At 55.1% G+C, this 15,532-nt stretch overlaps 1 long non-coding RNA gene across 2 annotated transcripts; it reads left to right on the top strand.

The window, feature by feature from the left end:
* The first annotated feature begins 350 nt into the window (after positions 1-350).
* Positions 351-12,589, top strand: LOC119959298. Of its 2 annotated transcripts, none has more exons than XR_005459153.1 (3): positions 351-407; positions 8,890-8,986; positions 12,440-12,589. It is a non-coding gene; the product is annotated as an uncharacterized LOC119959298 (long non-coding RNA). The 2 variants fall into 2 exon arrangements; XR_005459152.1 differs by lacking the exon at positions 351-407 and adding an exon at positions 4,693-4,891.
* Positions 12,590-15,532: the final 2,943 nt, after the last annotated feature.

Genomic DNA, 15,532 nt, shown 5'->3' on the forward strand with positions numbered 1-15,532 from the left:
GTCGAATTTCCATCAAAAGTGTCTGTTTGTGCGGAGGGGCTGTTCCACTGAGCGGGGCATCGCCGGCATGGAGGGCGCATGCGCAAGTCCCGGCACCCGCCCGGGTCCGGTGGGAGAGGCGCATGCTCGGCGCGCGCTTGCCGTCACCACCGGTACCGGCGCATGCTCGGTGCGCGCGTTCGTGTGGAGGGTTGGTGGGGGACGCTCGCGTCCCTTTCAAAAGTCAACGGCTGGGCCCGGTGGCGTCGCAAGAAGGGGGCGGGTCCGGGCAATGTCACAATCGGCGGAGTCCCCTCCCTCAGTCCCGCGCCCTCGGACGCATGCGCGGACATGGCAGTGGCCCGAGGAAGGCGGCGCTGGTCGGCGAGGGGGAGGAGCTCCGTCGTCGCCGTTCAGAGATCAAAAAGGTAGAAAGGTTGTGGGGCCCCGCCCACTCGTGAATTCCCTCCTCTTGTCACTGACTCGCAAAGCTCTTTGATTCCCCGTCACGGGACCATCTCTCCCATTTAAAGGGGAGGTTCCTCTGGCCCCCGCCGCCTTAAAGGGGAGGTTCGCCAACTGTCGGCCGTTTTGTTTTCCTTTTGGCCACAGCATTTATTCTCCCCCCCACCCCCCAAACACACCTACACAGTGAGGATATATATAAATATACAACAGGCAGGTCTGATTATAGAATTTACAGTGCAGGAGACCATTTGGCCCATCGAGTCTGCACCGGCTCTTGGAAAGAGCTCCCTACATAAGAACTAGGAGCAGAAGTAGACCGTCCGGCCCTTCGAGCTCCGCCATTCTATAAGATCACGGCTGATCTTTTCCTGGTCTCAGAACCACTTACCCGCATTCTCGCCATATCCCGTAATTCCTTTATTTTTCAAAAAAAATCTACCCTATCTTTCAATATATTCAATGAAGTAGCGGCTACTACTCCTTTCGGTAGGGAATTCCATACTTTAACCACCCTCTGAGTGAAGAAGTTCCTCCTTGATTCAGTCCTAAATCTGCTCCCCCTAATCTTGAGGCTATGCCGGCTTGTCCTACTTTCACCTACCAGTGGAAACATCCTTTCTACTTCTATCTTATCCATTCCCTTCAAAATTTTATATGTTTCTATTAGATCCCCCCTCAACCTTCTGAATTCCAGTGAATATAATCCCAACCTACTCAACGTCTCCTCATACGATAACCCCCTCAGCTCCGGAATCAGCCTAGTGAACCTCCTCTGCACCCCCTCTAGTGCTAGCACATCCTTTCTCAAGTGTGGAGACCAAAACTGCACACAGTATTCCAGCTGTGGCCTCACCAAAGTTCGATACAACTCCAACATGGCCTCCCTGCTTTTGTTAGCGATGTCTCGATTGATAAAGGCGAGTGTCCCATGTGCCTTTTTCACCAGCCTATTAACCTGCCCTCCTGCCTTCAGATATCTTTGGATAAACACGCCCGAGGTCACTTTGCTCCTCGGACGTTCCCAGTATCAGGCCATTCGTTGAACACTTCCCGGTCACATTACTCCTTCCAAAGTGCATCGCGTCGCACTTTTCAGTGTTAAATTCCATTATCTGCCCAGTTGACCATCCCGTCTCCATCCTCCTGCCACCCAAGACCCTCAACCTCACTGTTAACCACCCGGCCAATCTTTGTGCCATCTGCAAACTTACTGATCCTACCCCCCCCCCCCCCCCGCCCCCACATAGTCACCTATGCCATTTATATAAATGACACAACAATAGGGGCCCCAGCACAGATCCCTGCGATTTGCGTGACGCCAGAGGAATGCTTTTCAATGGAGACAAGATCCCCACCAACATCAGGGACAATGCCACCTCTGTGCGCCGGAATTGGGTGCCTGCTGGAACTGGGTGGGGGCGGTGAGGCGGGAGGGGATTGTTGCGGAGGATTTCAGCTGGGGTTACGGCGATCGTGACAGCCCAGACACAGCCCATCCGCTGTGCCGGCGTCTTCTACCCCACACGGGCCTCCTTTCACACCGCCCCCCCCCCCCACTCACACCGCCCCCCCCCACTCACCCCCCCCCGCCCACTCACACCGCCCCCCCCACTCACACCCCCCCCCACCCAGCCCACTCACACCGCCCCCCCCGCCCACTCACACTGCCTCCCCCCCCGCCCAATCAGCATATCCTGCTTCCCCGGTGGGTGCATCGAATCACGGAATCCTGCAGCGCAGCCATTGGGCCCATCAGTGTGCACCCACCCTCTGAAAGAGCGCCCCTGTCTTGGCCCACACCCCCCGCCCTATTCCCGTAACCCAACCTAATCTTTTGGACACTTAAGGGGGCAATTTATCACAGCCGATCCACCTAACATCAGGGGCTGGTTTAGCACAGTGGGCAAAACAGCTGGCTTGCAATACAGAACAAGGCCAGCGGCGCGGGTTCAATTCCCTTACCGGCCTCCCCGAACGGGCGCCGGAATGTGGCGACTAGGGGCTTTTCACAGTAACTTCATTTGAAGCCGGCTTGTGACAATAAGCGATTATTATTATTAATCTGCACATCGTTCGACGGTGGGTGGAAACTGGAGCACCCGGGGGAAACCCACACAGATACAGGGGGAGAACGTGCAGACTCCGGCACAGACAGTGACCTGCGACGGTAATGGAACCCGGGTCCCTGGCGCCGTGAGGCAGCGGTGCTGTCCCCTGTGCCACTCATCCAGCTGCCCTTTCTGTGGCCACGAAATCGCCTGATCCACCCCCACTCACTGCAGAGGTTCCAGTGAGACCCTGCCACCTGCACCCCTGTTCAAAGGCCCCGGGGCCCTTGCCCCAGTAAACATTGGCCAGTTTCTCGCCCAGCCTCCATTTTGAAGTCATCGGAAGGGTAGGCCTTGTCTGGAGGAAGCCTGGAAAGTAACAGACTTAGATCTCGGACGAGACATGGAGGAAGGGGCTTGAGGGGGGTGGGGTGGGACACAAGATGGATTAGCGAGGGTTGGGTGGAGATACCATCAGCAGCCACATAAAGTTGATTCGAGGGTGAACTGGCTGCGGGGAGGAAGGGCTCAGGAGTCGCGGGGGCCGTGTTCCCCACCCAAATTGGGGGTGGGGAGAGATGAGAGACCCTGTCAATGGCGTATCCTGGCCATTACTTCAAAAGCAGCCGGGTCCCTCGCCGGCCCCTTCCCTCGTTTAGGGAGCAGATCTGCCCCTTAAAAAAATCGAGAAACAAATTAAAGGAAGTTGGGTAAATGCTTAAAGAAGAAGAGGGAAAAAAAATCAGGCGTCCCGAGGAAAGAGTGGGTGGCGTGGGGCCACGCGGATCACCCGCCGAAAGAACTGGCACTGATTTGATGGGCCGAGTGGCCTACCTGTGCTGTACCGTTCTATGATTTTGGTTTTATTCATCGCTGGCAAGGTCTGTGTTCACTGCGCCCCCGTAATCACCGACTTGAGTGGCTTGCTGGGCCATTTGAGAGCGAATCTGGAGGGACATGTGGCCCAGACGCGAGTAAGGACGGCAAGATATCTGCTTCCCCCCCAAAGGGGACGTCGGTGAACCAGGTCGGTTTAGAAAACGTTCTAGAACATAGAACATACAGTGCAGAAGGAGGCCATTCGGCCCATTGAGTCTGCACCAACCCACTTAAAGCCCTCACTTCCACCCTATCCCTGTAACCCAATAACCCCATCTAACCTTTTGGACACTGAGGGCAATTTATCATAGCCAATCCACCTAACCTGCACATCTTTGGACTGTGGGAGGAAACCGGAGAACCCGGAGGAAACCCATGCAGACATGGGGAGAACGTGCAGACTCCGCACAGACAGTAACCCAGCGGGGAACCCAACCTGGGACCCTGGAGCTATGAAGCAACAGTGCTAACCCACTGTGCTACCGTGCCAACCTTTATTCAACAACAGTCGGCGACGGCTCTGTGGTCTTTTCATTCCAGATTGAACTCGAAGAATGTGCCTGAGGTGGGGTGCGGGGCTTCGAACCGGGGGGGGGGGGCCCGTCCGCCATCCAGCGACACCACCACCAACCTCACCCCCTCCCCTCGTCGTGTCGTCGAACACCCGTGTCGCCATTTGATCTTCTCCGGGGAGGACGCAGTTGCCTTCGGGGAGGTTACCGATCTGCGCATGCGCGAGACTGCATGCGGAACAATACTTTTCACCGCACTCGGTACCGGCGACAATAAATCCAAATCGATCCGTCAAAGGGCCGGCACGGGCACGAGGGGCCGACTGGCCTCCCGTCGCCGCCGTGACGCTCCGGCTCACCCAGCAGCAGATTGACCCACTTTGAGCCCTAACGTCAATATTAAAGCAGCACAGTAAATTAGGCGGGGCGGGAAACCCGTCCTCAGCGGGAAACCCGCCTGACTGGGTTAAAATCGCGCCCTGTCCCCCCCCCCCCCCCCCCCCTTTGGCCGTGTATCCAGAATCATCCCCACCCCTTTTCCCTTTCCCTCTCTGTTTCCTCGAGTGTCGAATTTCCTTCAAAAAGTGTCTGTTTGTGTGGATGGGCTGTTCGACTGAGCGGGGCATCGCCGGCATGGAGGGAGCATGCGCGAGTGCCGGCACCCGCCCGGGTCCGGTGGGGTAGGCGCATGCTCGGTGCGCGCTGGCCGGGACCGGCGTCTGCTCGGTGCGCGCTGGCCGGCACCACCGGGTTCGGCGCATGCTCGGTGCGCGTGTTCGTGTGGGCGGTTGATGGGGGACGCTCGCGTCCCTTTTAAAAGTCAACGGCTGGGCCCGGTGGCGTGGCAAGAAGGGGTCGGGTCCGGGCGATGTCACAATAGGCGGAGGGCCCCTCCCTCAGCCACGCCCCTTCGGGCGCATGCGCGGACATGGCAGTGGCCCCAGTAAGGCGGCGCCGGTCGGCGAGGGGGAGGCGCTCCGTCGTCGCCGTTCAGAGATCAAAAAGGTAGAAAGGTTGTGGGGCCCCGCCCACTCGTGAATTCCCTCCTCTTGTCACTGACTCGCAAAGCTCTTTGATTTCCCGTCACGGGACCATCTCTCCCATTTAAAGGGGAGGTTCCTCTGGCCCCCGCCGCCTTAAAGGGGAGGTTCGCCAACTGTCGGCCGTTTTGTTTTCCTTTTGGCCACAGCATTTATTCTCCCCCCCCCCCCCCCCCCCCAAACACACCTACACAGTGAGGATATATATAAATATACAACAGGCAGGTCTGATTATAGAATTTACAGTGCAGGAGGCCATTCGGCCCATCGAATCTGCACCGGCTCTTGGAAAGAGCTCCTTACATAAGAACTAGGAGCAGAAGTAGACCGTCCGGCCCTTCGAGCTCCGCCATTCTATAAGATCACGGCTAATCTTTTCCTGGTCTCAGAACCACTTACCCGCATTCTTGCCATATCCCGTAATTCCTTTATTTTTCAAAAAAACATCTACCCTATCTTTAAATATATTCAATGAAGTAGCGGCTACTGCTCCTTTCGGTAGGGAATTCCATACTTTAACCACCCTCTGAGTGAAGAAGTTCTTCCTTGATTCAGTCCTAAATCTGCTCCCCCTAATCTTGAGGCTATGCCCTCTTGTCCTACTTTCACCTACCAGTGGAAACATCCTTTCTACTTCTATCTTTTATATGTTTCTATTAGATCCCCCCTCAACCTTCTGAATTCCAGTGAATATAATCCCAACCTACTCAACCTCTCCTCATACGATAAACCCCTCAACTCCGGAATCAGCCTAGTGAACCTCCTCTTGCCCCCCTCTAGTGCTACCACATGCTTTCTCAAGTGTGGAGACCAAAACTGCACACAGTACTCCCGGTGTGGCCTCACCAGCACCTTGTATAACTGCAACATGACCTCTCTACTTTTAAACTCAATCCCCTTCGCAATGAAGGACAAAACTCCATTTGCCTTCCTAATTACTTGTTGCACCTGCAGACCAACCTTCTGTGACTCATGCACAAGTACACCCAGGTCCCTCTGCATAGCAGCTGCAACTTTTTACCATTTAAGTAATAATCTGTTCTATTGTTACTCCTACCAAAATGCATGACTTCACACTTAATGACATTATACTCCATCTGCCAGACCTTTGCCCACTCACTCAATGTGTCAATATTCCTCTGTAAGGTTTTACAGTGCTCAGTACACTTTGCTCTGCCACACACCTTTGTGTCATCTGCAAACGTGGATACCTTACCTGTAGTTCCCAACTCCAAATCGTCTATACAAATTGTAAATAATTGTGGTCCCAACACCGATCCCTGAGGCACACCACTCGTCACTGATTGCCAGCCAGAATAGCACTCATTTATTCCCACTCTAGGTTTCCTGTTAGACAGCCAATCCTCTATACATGCTAGTACTCTACCCTTAACACCATGCAGCCTTAAGTTATGCAGCAGCCTCTTGTGCGGTACCTTGTCAAAGGCCTTTTGGAAATCTAGCTTCACCACATCCACTGGGTCCCCTTTGTCTACCTTGCTCGAAATGTCTTCATAGAATTCCAAGAGATTCGTCAAGCATGACCTGCCCTTCATGAATCCATGCTGCGTCCGTCCAATGGGACAATTTCTATCGAGGTACCCTCCTATCTCTTTCTTGATAATAGACTCATGCATCTGCCCCACGACAGAGGTTCAGCTAACCGGTCTATAATTCCCCATCTTTTGTCTACTTCCCTTTTTAAACAGTGGCGTCACATTTGCTGTTTTCCAATCCTCTGGGACTGCCCCAGTGTTCAGCAAATTTTGGAAAATTACTGCCAGTGCATCTGCTATTGCTCCAGCCATCTCTTTCAGTACCCTGGGATGCATCCAATCAGGGCCAGGAGACTTATCTATCCTGAGCTCCATTAGCTTGCCCAACACTTGCTCTTTCGTGATAGTAATGGTTTCCAGGTCCTCACCTACCTTCTTCTCTCGGTCAATTGCTGGCATGTCATTAGTGTCCTCCACTGTGAAGACCGATACAAAATATTTGTTCAATGCCTCCGCCATTTCATTATATCCCATAACTAAATGACCACTCTCATCCTCTAATGGACCAATGTTTGCTTTAGCCACTCTTTTTAGTTTTATTTAATTATAAAAACTTTTGCTATCTATCCTTATATTCTGTGCCAGTTTTTTTCCGTGTTCTATCTTACTTTTCTTTATGGCTTTTTTCGTGGATTTCTGCTGACCTTTAAAGTTTTCCCAATCTTCTAGTTTCCCGCTGATCTTGGCCACTTTGTAAGCCTTCTCTTTCAATTTGACAGCCTCATGTATCTCCTTAGACACCTATGGTCGATTACCTCTTTTCTTACAATTCTTCCTTCTCAGTGGAATATACTTTTGTTGAGCACTATGAAAGATTTCTTTGAAATTACTCCACTGCTCCTCAACTGTCCGACCATAAAATATTTGTTTCCAGTCTACTTTAGCGAGGTCCTTCCTCATTCTATCGTAGTCCCCTTTGTTCAAGCATCGGACCCTGGTATTGGATTCTATCATCACACTCTCCACCCTATCTCTACCCCTCATCATTTTATAAACTTTGATGAAATCTCCCCTCGGGCCTCTTCTCTTCCAAAGAAAACATTCCCCGCAGCCTCTCCCCACGGCTGAAACTCTCCCAGTCCGGGCACCTTCTTGGTAAATTCCACCCCCTCTCCGGGCAGTCACAAGGGTCGAGCGCGTGGGTGCTCACCGATACATGTCAAATTGAACGGCCGCACAACGATAGCTCATAGCTTCAAACTGAATCTTTGCAGAAAAGAATAATTCCCCCAGCTCCTGCCATAACGTTCGCTCACCCCATCTCTCATAACGGCCGCCGGCCTGGTCCCTGTCTCAGCTAATCTCCTGCTGAAGCCTTCATCTCTGCCTTCATTATCTAATAATGATCTAATGATCTTTATTAGTGTCACAAGTAGGCTCACATTAACACCGCAATGAAGTTACTGTGAAAAGCCCCTAGTTGCCACATTCCGGTGCCTGTTCGGGTACACAGAGGGAGAATTCAGAATGTCCAATTCACCTTAACAAGCACGTCTTTCGGGACTTGTGGGAGGAAACCGGGGCGCCCAGAGGGAACCCACGCAGACACCGGGGGAGAAGGTGCAGACTCCGCACAGACAGTGACCCAAGCCGGGAATCGAACCTGAGACAGGAGAAGGCAGGGTTTATTGCCCTGTGCAGCAACTGTGCTACCCGCTGTAGCTACCGTGCGATTAGTCCGGCTCATCCCACGTTCTACGCTCCGTCCACTGGAGTTCCAAAGCCGACCCCACGTCGGGTTCCTTGATTGCCTCTCCCTCCCGCCCTCAGCGCTCGCTGGCGCACACTGGCTCCCGCTCAAGCGACGTCTCGATTTGAAAACTCTCCTCCTGGTTTTCAAATCCATTGATGGCCTCGCCCCCTCCCCCGTATTTGTAATCTCCCCCCCCCCCCCCCCCCCTCCTCTGAATCAACAGCCCCCTGAGGTCTCTGCGCTCCTCCAATTCTCACCTCTCGTGCCATTGGTGATCTTCCCACCATCGGCGGGCAGGCCTTCAGCTGCCTGGTCCACCCTCCCCCCCCCTCCCCTCCCACCCCCCCCCCCCCCCCCCCACAACACGCCGGCAAAGCCCCTCGGGACGTTTCATTACGTAAAGGCACCATCTAGATGCAAGTTGTTGTTGTACTTGCTTACACTCTCATTGCCGGCCCATTGGCTATTGAGCACCAATTAACGATGTCCAAGGGAAAGGAAGTTCCTGGCTGTTCTCCCTGCCCATAAGCAGTGTATATCAGGGGGCTTGGACAGAGGACTGTGCCCTCGGGGTCCAAGGCCACCCGCACCACTCCTCCCCTCCGCTGCACAGCGCGTTTGGACTGGCCCAGCCCCCTCACCCCTGGTAGGGGGTCACACAGCAGCAGCCCAGAGCAATAAACCCTGCCTTCTCCTGTCTCCCGTCACGACTAGGTCTGGAGCCGCCGCCGATTACTACGCCATCCTGGGAATCAAATCGGACGCGACGCTTATGCTGATCAAGCAGGCTTTCCTCGACAAGCCCAGGAAGGTAGGCAAAACGCAGACGTGCCGAAACGGTGGCGTCGTGGTAATGTCGCGCGATTAGTAATCATAGAATTTACAGTGCAGGAGGAGGCCATTCGGCCCATCGAGTCGGCACCGACTCTTGGAAAGAGCATCCCACTTAAGCCCTCACTTCCACCCTATCCCCGTAACCCAGTAACCCCTCCTAACCTTTTTGGGCACTAAGGGGCAATTTAGCGCGGCCAATCCACCCAACCTGCACATCTTTGGACTGTGGGAGGAAACCGGAGCGCCCGGAGGAAACCCACGCACACACGGTGAAGAACATGCAGAGTCCACACAGACAGTAACCCAAGCCTGGGACCCTGGAGCTGTGAAGCAACTGCGCTAACCACTGTGCTACCATGCTGCCCCCATGTAGGAAATGCGGCAGCCATTTTGTGCACAGCCAGCTCCCACAGACAGCATTGTGGCATCTTGTTTTTTTTTAATGATGTGGATTGAGGTTGAGGCAGTTGTGTAGTGGGAATGTCACTGGGCTAGCAATCCGGCGAGGCCCCTGGGTAAATGTTCCGGGCGGGGGGGGGGAACACGGGTTCAAATCCAACCCCGGCAGCTGGAATTATAAAGCTGAGCCTCCATTCTCGAATAAGGGGTCTCCCATTTCAGACAGAGATGAGGAGGAATTTTGTCCGGCATCTCTGGAATTCTCGCCCCTGAGGGCGGTGGAGGCTGCGGGGTCGTTGAATATTTACCAGGCTGAGGTAGACAGGGTTTCGATCAACAGGGTCGATCAACATTCCGGCGCCTCAACGAGGATGTACTCCCTCACTGGCTGTAAAGCGTCTTGGGTCCGTCCTGAGGATGTGTGCGGCCGGCCCAGCCCAGACCTCCGTACGAAACATTGAATTGTGAGCGATCTGTAACCGAGTCATAGAACGGGTGAGAGGACAGAAGGAGGCCGTTTGTCCTGTCGTGTGTGCGTACGTGTTCCGACTGAGCCTCCGTGTCACTCTCCCTGGCCTTCTCCCCAAAGCCCTGACCATTCTCCCTTTCCTCAAAACAAAGAACAATACTGTACAGGAACAGGCCCTTCGGCCCTCCAAGCCTGTACTGTCCATGGTAGCTGCCTGAACTAAAGCCGTCAAGAATAGGTTGATTCGATCTTAGTTTCACCCCAGTTCGGCACAACATTGTGGGCCGAAGGGCCTGCACTGTGCTGTACAGTTCTATGTCTGCACTAACTGAATCCGTAGCCTTCCGTTCCCACCCTATTCATATATTTGCCTCGAAAACTAACTGCCCGTTTGAAACAGTATGGAGGTCTAGTATATTTGGATATGAAGCTTTGTGGAATGGCCCTGAAGAACACTGGTATTATATTTCTCAGCCTGCACAAACTAGACTGGCTCTGCGTTAACATATGCCGTTTATCAGCAAGTATTTGAACTCCCAGAAAGTCTGAAATTTAATGAATATTTGCTTACATTAGGACGGTATGTTATATACATATTTAGACGCAGTAATTTCCAGAGTTTAGTTCTGTCCTCCGTATGTTCTCCCGCGTATACCGAACTAAACCCTGATGGTTCCCACTGCCAAGCAGCTGGGAGTAGAGTCAGACACACAGCCAGCACTCGCGTCCAATCAACACTCCACTTTCCAAGGATGAAGATTTTTTATTTTTAATGCAGGGGATGTGAGCTTTCGATTCCACGTTTTTTTATTTGTGGCGAGGTTCGAACCGAGGGCCCTCGGAACATCACCCTGGGCCTCTTCGTTACTCATCCTTCGGTTAAGTAAGACGTCCCCGAGGTGCTTGACAGGAGTTTTATCGAACACACAGAGCCACATGATGAGATATCGAGACAGAGACCACAGCCTCGATCAGGATGGTGGCAGGCTGACGTTATTCATGAAGGCCCCAAGGGCGGCACGGTGGCGCAGTGGGTTAGCCTCTGCAGCCTCACGGCGCCGAGGTCCCAGGTTCGATCCCGGCCCTGGGTCACTGTCCGTGTGGAGTTTGCACATTCTCCCCGTGTCTGCGTGAGTTTCGCCCCCACAACCCAAAGATGTGCGGGTTAGGTGGATTGGCCATGCTAAATTGCCCGTAGTGTCTTAATAAAGTAAGGTTAAGGGGGGGGGGGTTATTGGGTTACGGGTATAGGGTGGATACGTGGGTTTGAGTAGGGTGATCATGGCTCGGCACAACATCGAGGGCCGAAGGGCCTGTTCTGTGCTGTACTGTACTATGTTCTATGTGCAGAGTAGGTGGATTGGCCATGCTCAAGTGCCCCTTAATTGGTAAAAAAAAATGAATTGGGTACTCTAAATTTAAAAAAAAAATTCATGAAGGCCCCAGTCTGAATCTTGCCCTTCGCCTGAGGTGTGGTGATCTTCAGGTTAGCACTGCTGCCTCACGGCGCCAGTGATCCCGGTTCGATTCCAGCCTAGGGTGACTGTGTGGAGTTTGCACGTTCTCCCCCCCTCCCCCCGCGTCTGCGTGGGTTCCTCCAGGTGCTCCGGTTTCCTCCCACAGTCCAAAGGTTATTAGGGGCTGGTTTAGCACAGGGCTAAAGAGCTGGCTTTTAAAGCAGACCAAGGCAGGCCAGCATCACGGTTCAATTCCCGTACCAGCCTCCCCGAACAGGCGCCAGAATGTGGCAACTAGGGGCTTTTCACAGTAACTTCATTTGAAGCCGACTTGTGACAATAAACGATTTTCATTTCATTTTTCTTTTTATTTAATTATTCAATTATATTTTTCCAATTAAGGGGCAATTTAGTGTGACCAATTCACCTATCCTGCACATCTTTGGGTTGTGGGGGTGAGACCCACGCAGACACGGGAAGAATGTATAAACTTCACACGGACAGTGACCCAGGGCCGGGGTTCGAACCCAGGTCCTCAGCGCCGTAGGCAACAATGCTAACCACTGTGCCGACGTGCTGCCCTGCCCACAGTCCAAAGATGTGCAGGTTAGGTGGATTGGCCGTGCTGAATTGTCCCTTACTGTCCAAAGATGTGCAGGTTGGGTGGGGTTACAGGGATAGTGCTGGGGAGTGGACCTACGTAAGACGCTCTTTCAGAGGGTCGGTACAGACTCGATAGGCCGAATGGCCTCCAACAAAGAGGTTGGTTTTAATGAAGATCTGAGAGGAGGGGAGATAGAGGTTTACAGAGGGAAATCCAGAGCATGGGGCCCCAGGCCGCCCGTCCGCCCCCAGACAAGGTGAAGCGATGGGAATCGGGGACGGCCAAGGCCCCAGAATTGGACGGGTGTCTGATCCGGTGCCCATGTCGACGCCAGGCGACCTGTCCGCCTCGAATCTCAGTCATGCTTTATCTCACAGAGGTTACACCCCCCCTGCCCCCCGGACACACCCCAGAGAGCAAAGGGCTGGATGAGGGACGCGGAGGTTGCGATTCTGAACCGGAATCTTCCACATTTGTAAATTGGAGCTGATTGCCTTTCAGGAAACTTGAAGAATTTCACAAGAGCTTCATGGACAACAAGGACCAGGTCATAACAAAGATCTACAATGAGACCAAGGAGCGAGCAAGGTAACTGACTCCCTATTGACCCCGCGTTATTTTGAACACCCATAGGATCCCTACAGTGCAGAAGGAGGCCATTCAGCCCATCGCGTTTGCACCGACCCTTTGAAAGAGCTCCCCAACTCGGCCCACTCCTGCCTAACCCGCACATTGTGGACACTAAGGGGCAATTTTAGGGCGGCCAATCCACCTAAGCTGCACAAAGTTGGACTGTGGAAGGAAACCGGAGCACCCGGATGAAACCCACGCAGACACGGGGAGAATGTGCAGACTCCCACACAGACAGGAACTCCCCCCCCCCCCCCCGGCGCACGGAGACCGGGTTTTCCTGCAGTCCTGGACGCTGCGACTCTCCCAGCGCTGGACACTGCGACTCCCCCAGCGCTAGACACTGTGACTCCCTCAGTGCTGGACACTGCGACTCCCCCAGCGCTGGACACTGAGATTCCCCCAGTGCTGGACACTGCGACTCCCCCAGTGCTGGACACTGCGACTCCCCCAGCGTTGGACACTGTGACTCCCCCAGCGCTGGACACTGCATCTCCCCCAGTGCTGGACACTGCGACTCCCCCAGCGCTGGACACTGAGATTCCCCCAGCGCTGAAAACTGAGATTCCCCCAGTGCTGGACACTGCGATTCCCCCAGTGCTGCACACTGCGACTCCCCCAGCGCTGGACACTGCGACTCCCCCAGCGCTGGACACTGCGATTCCCCCAGTGCTGAATGACTGCGACTCCCCCAGCGCTGGACACTGCGATTCCCCCAGTGCTGGACACTGCGAATCCCCCAGTTCTGGACACTGCGACTCCCCCAGTGCTGGACACTGCGACTCCCCCAGCGCTGGACACTGTGACTCCCCCAGCGCTGGACACTGCGACTCCCCCAGTGCTGGACACTGCGACTCCCCAGTGCTGGACACTGCGACTCCCCCAGTGCTGGACACTACGACTCCCCCAGTGCCGGACGCTGCGACTACCCCAGTGCGGGACACTGCGACTCCCCCAGTGCTGGACACTGCGACTCCCCCAGTGCTGGACACTGCGACTCCCCCAGTGCTGGACACTGTGACTACCCCAGCTCTGGAAACTGCGACTCCCCCAGCTCTGGACACTGCGACTACCCCAGTGCTGGACACTGCGACTCCCCCAGTGCTGGACACTGCGACTCCCCCAGTGCTGGACACTGTGACTACCCCAGTGCTGGACACTGCGACTCCCCCAGTGTGGGACACTGCGACTCCCCCAGTGCCGGACACTGCGATTCCCCCAGTGCTGAACACTGTGACTACCCCAGCTCTGGAAACTGCGACTCCCCCAGCTCTGGAAACTGCGACTCCCCCAGTGCTGGACACTGCGACTCCCCCAGTGCTGGACACTGCGTCTCCCTCAGCGCTGGATACTGCGACTCCCCCAGCGCTGGACACTGAGATTCCCCCAGTGCTGAAAACTGAGATTCCCCCAGCATTGGACACTGCGATTACCCCAGCGCTGGACACTGCGACTCTCCCAGTGCTGAAGACTGCGACTCCCCCAGTGCTGAACACTACGACTCCCCAGTGCCGGACACTGCGACTCCCCCAGTGCTGAACACTACGACTCCCCAGTGCCGGACACTGCGACTACCCCAGTGCTGGACACTGCGACATCCCCAGCATTGGACACTGCAACTCCCCCAGCGCTAAAAACTGAGATTCCCCCAGCATTGGACACTGCGATTCCCCCAGCGCAGAAAACTGAGATTCCTCCAGCGCTGGACACTGCGATTCCTCCAGTGCTGGACCCTGCGACTCTCCCAGTGCTGGACACTGTGACTCCCCCAGCGCTGGACACTGCCACTCACCCAGTGCTGGACACTGTGACTCCCCCAGCGCTGGACACTGCGACTCCCCCAGTGCTGGACACTCCGACTCCACCAGTGCTGGACACTGCGACTCCCCCAGCGCTGGACACTACGACTCCCCCAGCGCTGGACACTACGACTCCCCCAGAGCTGGACACTGCGACTCCCCCAGCGCTGGACACTGAGATTCCCCCAGCGCTGAAAACTGAGATTCCCCGAGCGTTGGACACTGCGATTCCCCCAGCGCTGGACACTGCGATTCCCCCAGCGCTGGACACTGCGATTCCTCCAGCGCTGGACACTGCGATTCCTCCAGCGCTGGACACTGTGACTCACCCAGTGCTGGACACTTCGAGTCCCCCAGTGCTGGACACTTCGTGTCCCCCAGTGCTGGACACTTCGTGTCCCCCAGTGCTGGACACTGCGACTCCCCCAGTGCCGGACACTGCGACTCTCCCAGTGCTGAAGACTGCGACTCCCCCAGTGCTGAAGACTGCGACACCCCCAGTGCTGAAGACGGCGACTCCCCCAGTGCTGAATGACTGCAACTCCCCCAGTGCTGAACACTACGACTCCCCCAGTGCTGGACACTGCGACACACCCAGTGCTGGACACTGCGACTCCCCCAGCGCTGGACACTGCGACTACCCCAGTGCTGAACACTGTGACTCCCACAGCTCTGGAAACTGAGATTCCCCCAGTGCTGGACACTGAGATTCCCCCAGCACTGAAAACTGAGATTCCCCCAGCGCTGGACACTGCGATTCCCCTAGTGCTGGACACTGCGACTCTCCCAGTGCTGGACACTGTGACTCCCCCAGTGCCGGACACTGCGACTCTCCCAGTGCTGAAGACTGCGACTCCCCCAGTGCTGAAGACTGCGACACCCCCAGTGCTGAAGACGGCGACTCCCCCAGTGCTGAATGACTGCGACTCCCCCAGTGCTGAACACTACGACTCCCCCAGTGCTGGACACTGCGACACACCCAGTGCTGGACACTGCGACTCCCCCAGCGCTGGACACTGCGACTACCCCAGTGCTGAACACTGTGACTCCCACAGCTCTGGAAACTGAGATTCCCCCAGTGCTGGACACTGAGATTCCCCCAGCACTGAAAACTGAGATTCCCCCAGCGCTGGACACTGCGATTCCCCTAGTGCTGGACACTGCG

Source organism: Scyliorhinus canicula, unplaced genomic scaffold (genome assembly GCF_902713615.1).
Source record: "Scyliorhinus canicula unplaced genomic scaffold, sScyCan1.1, whole genome shotgun sequence".
Classification (NCBI taxonomy): Eukaryota; Metazoa; Chordata; class Chondrichthyes; order Carcharhiniformes; family Scyliorhinidae; genus Scyliorhinus; species Scyliorhinus canicula.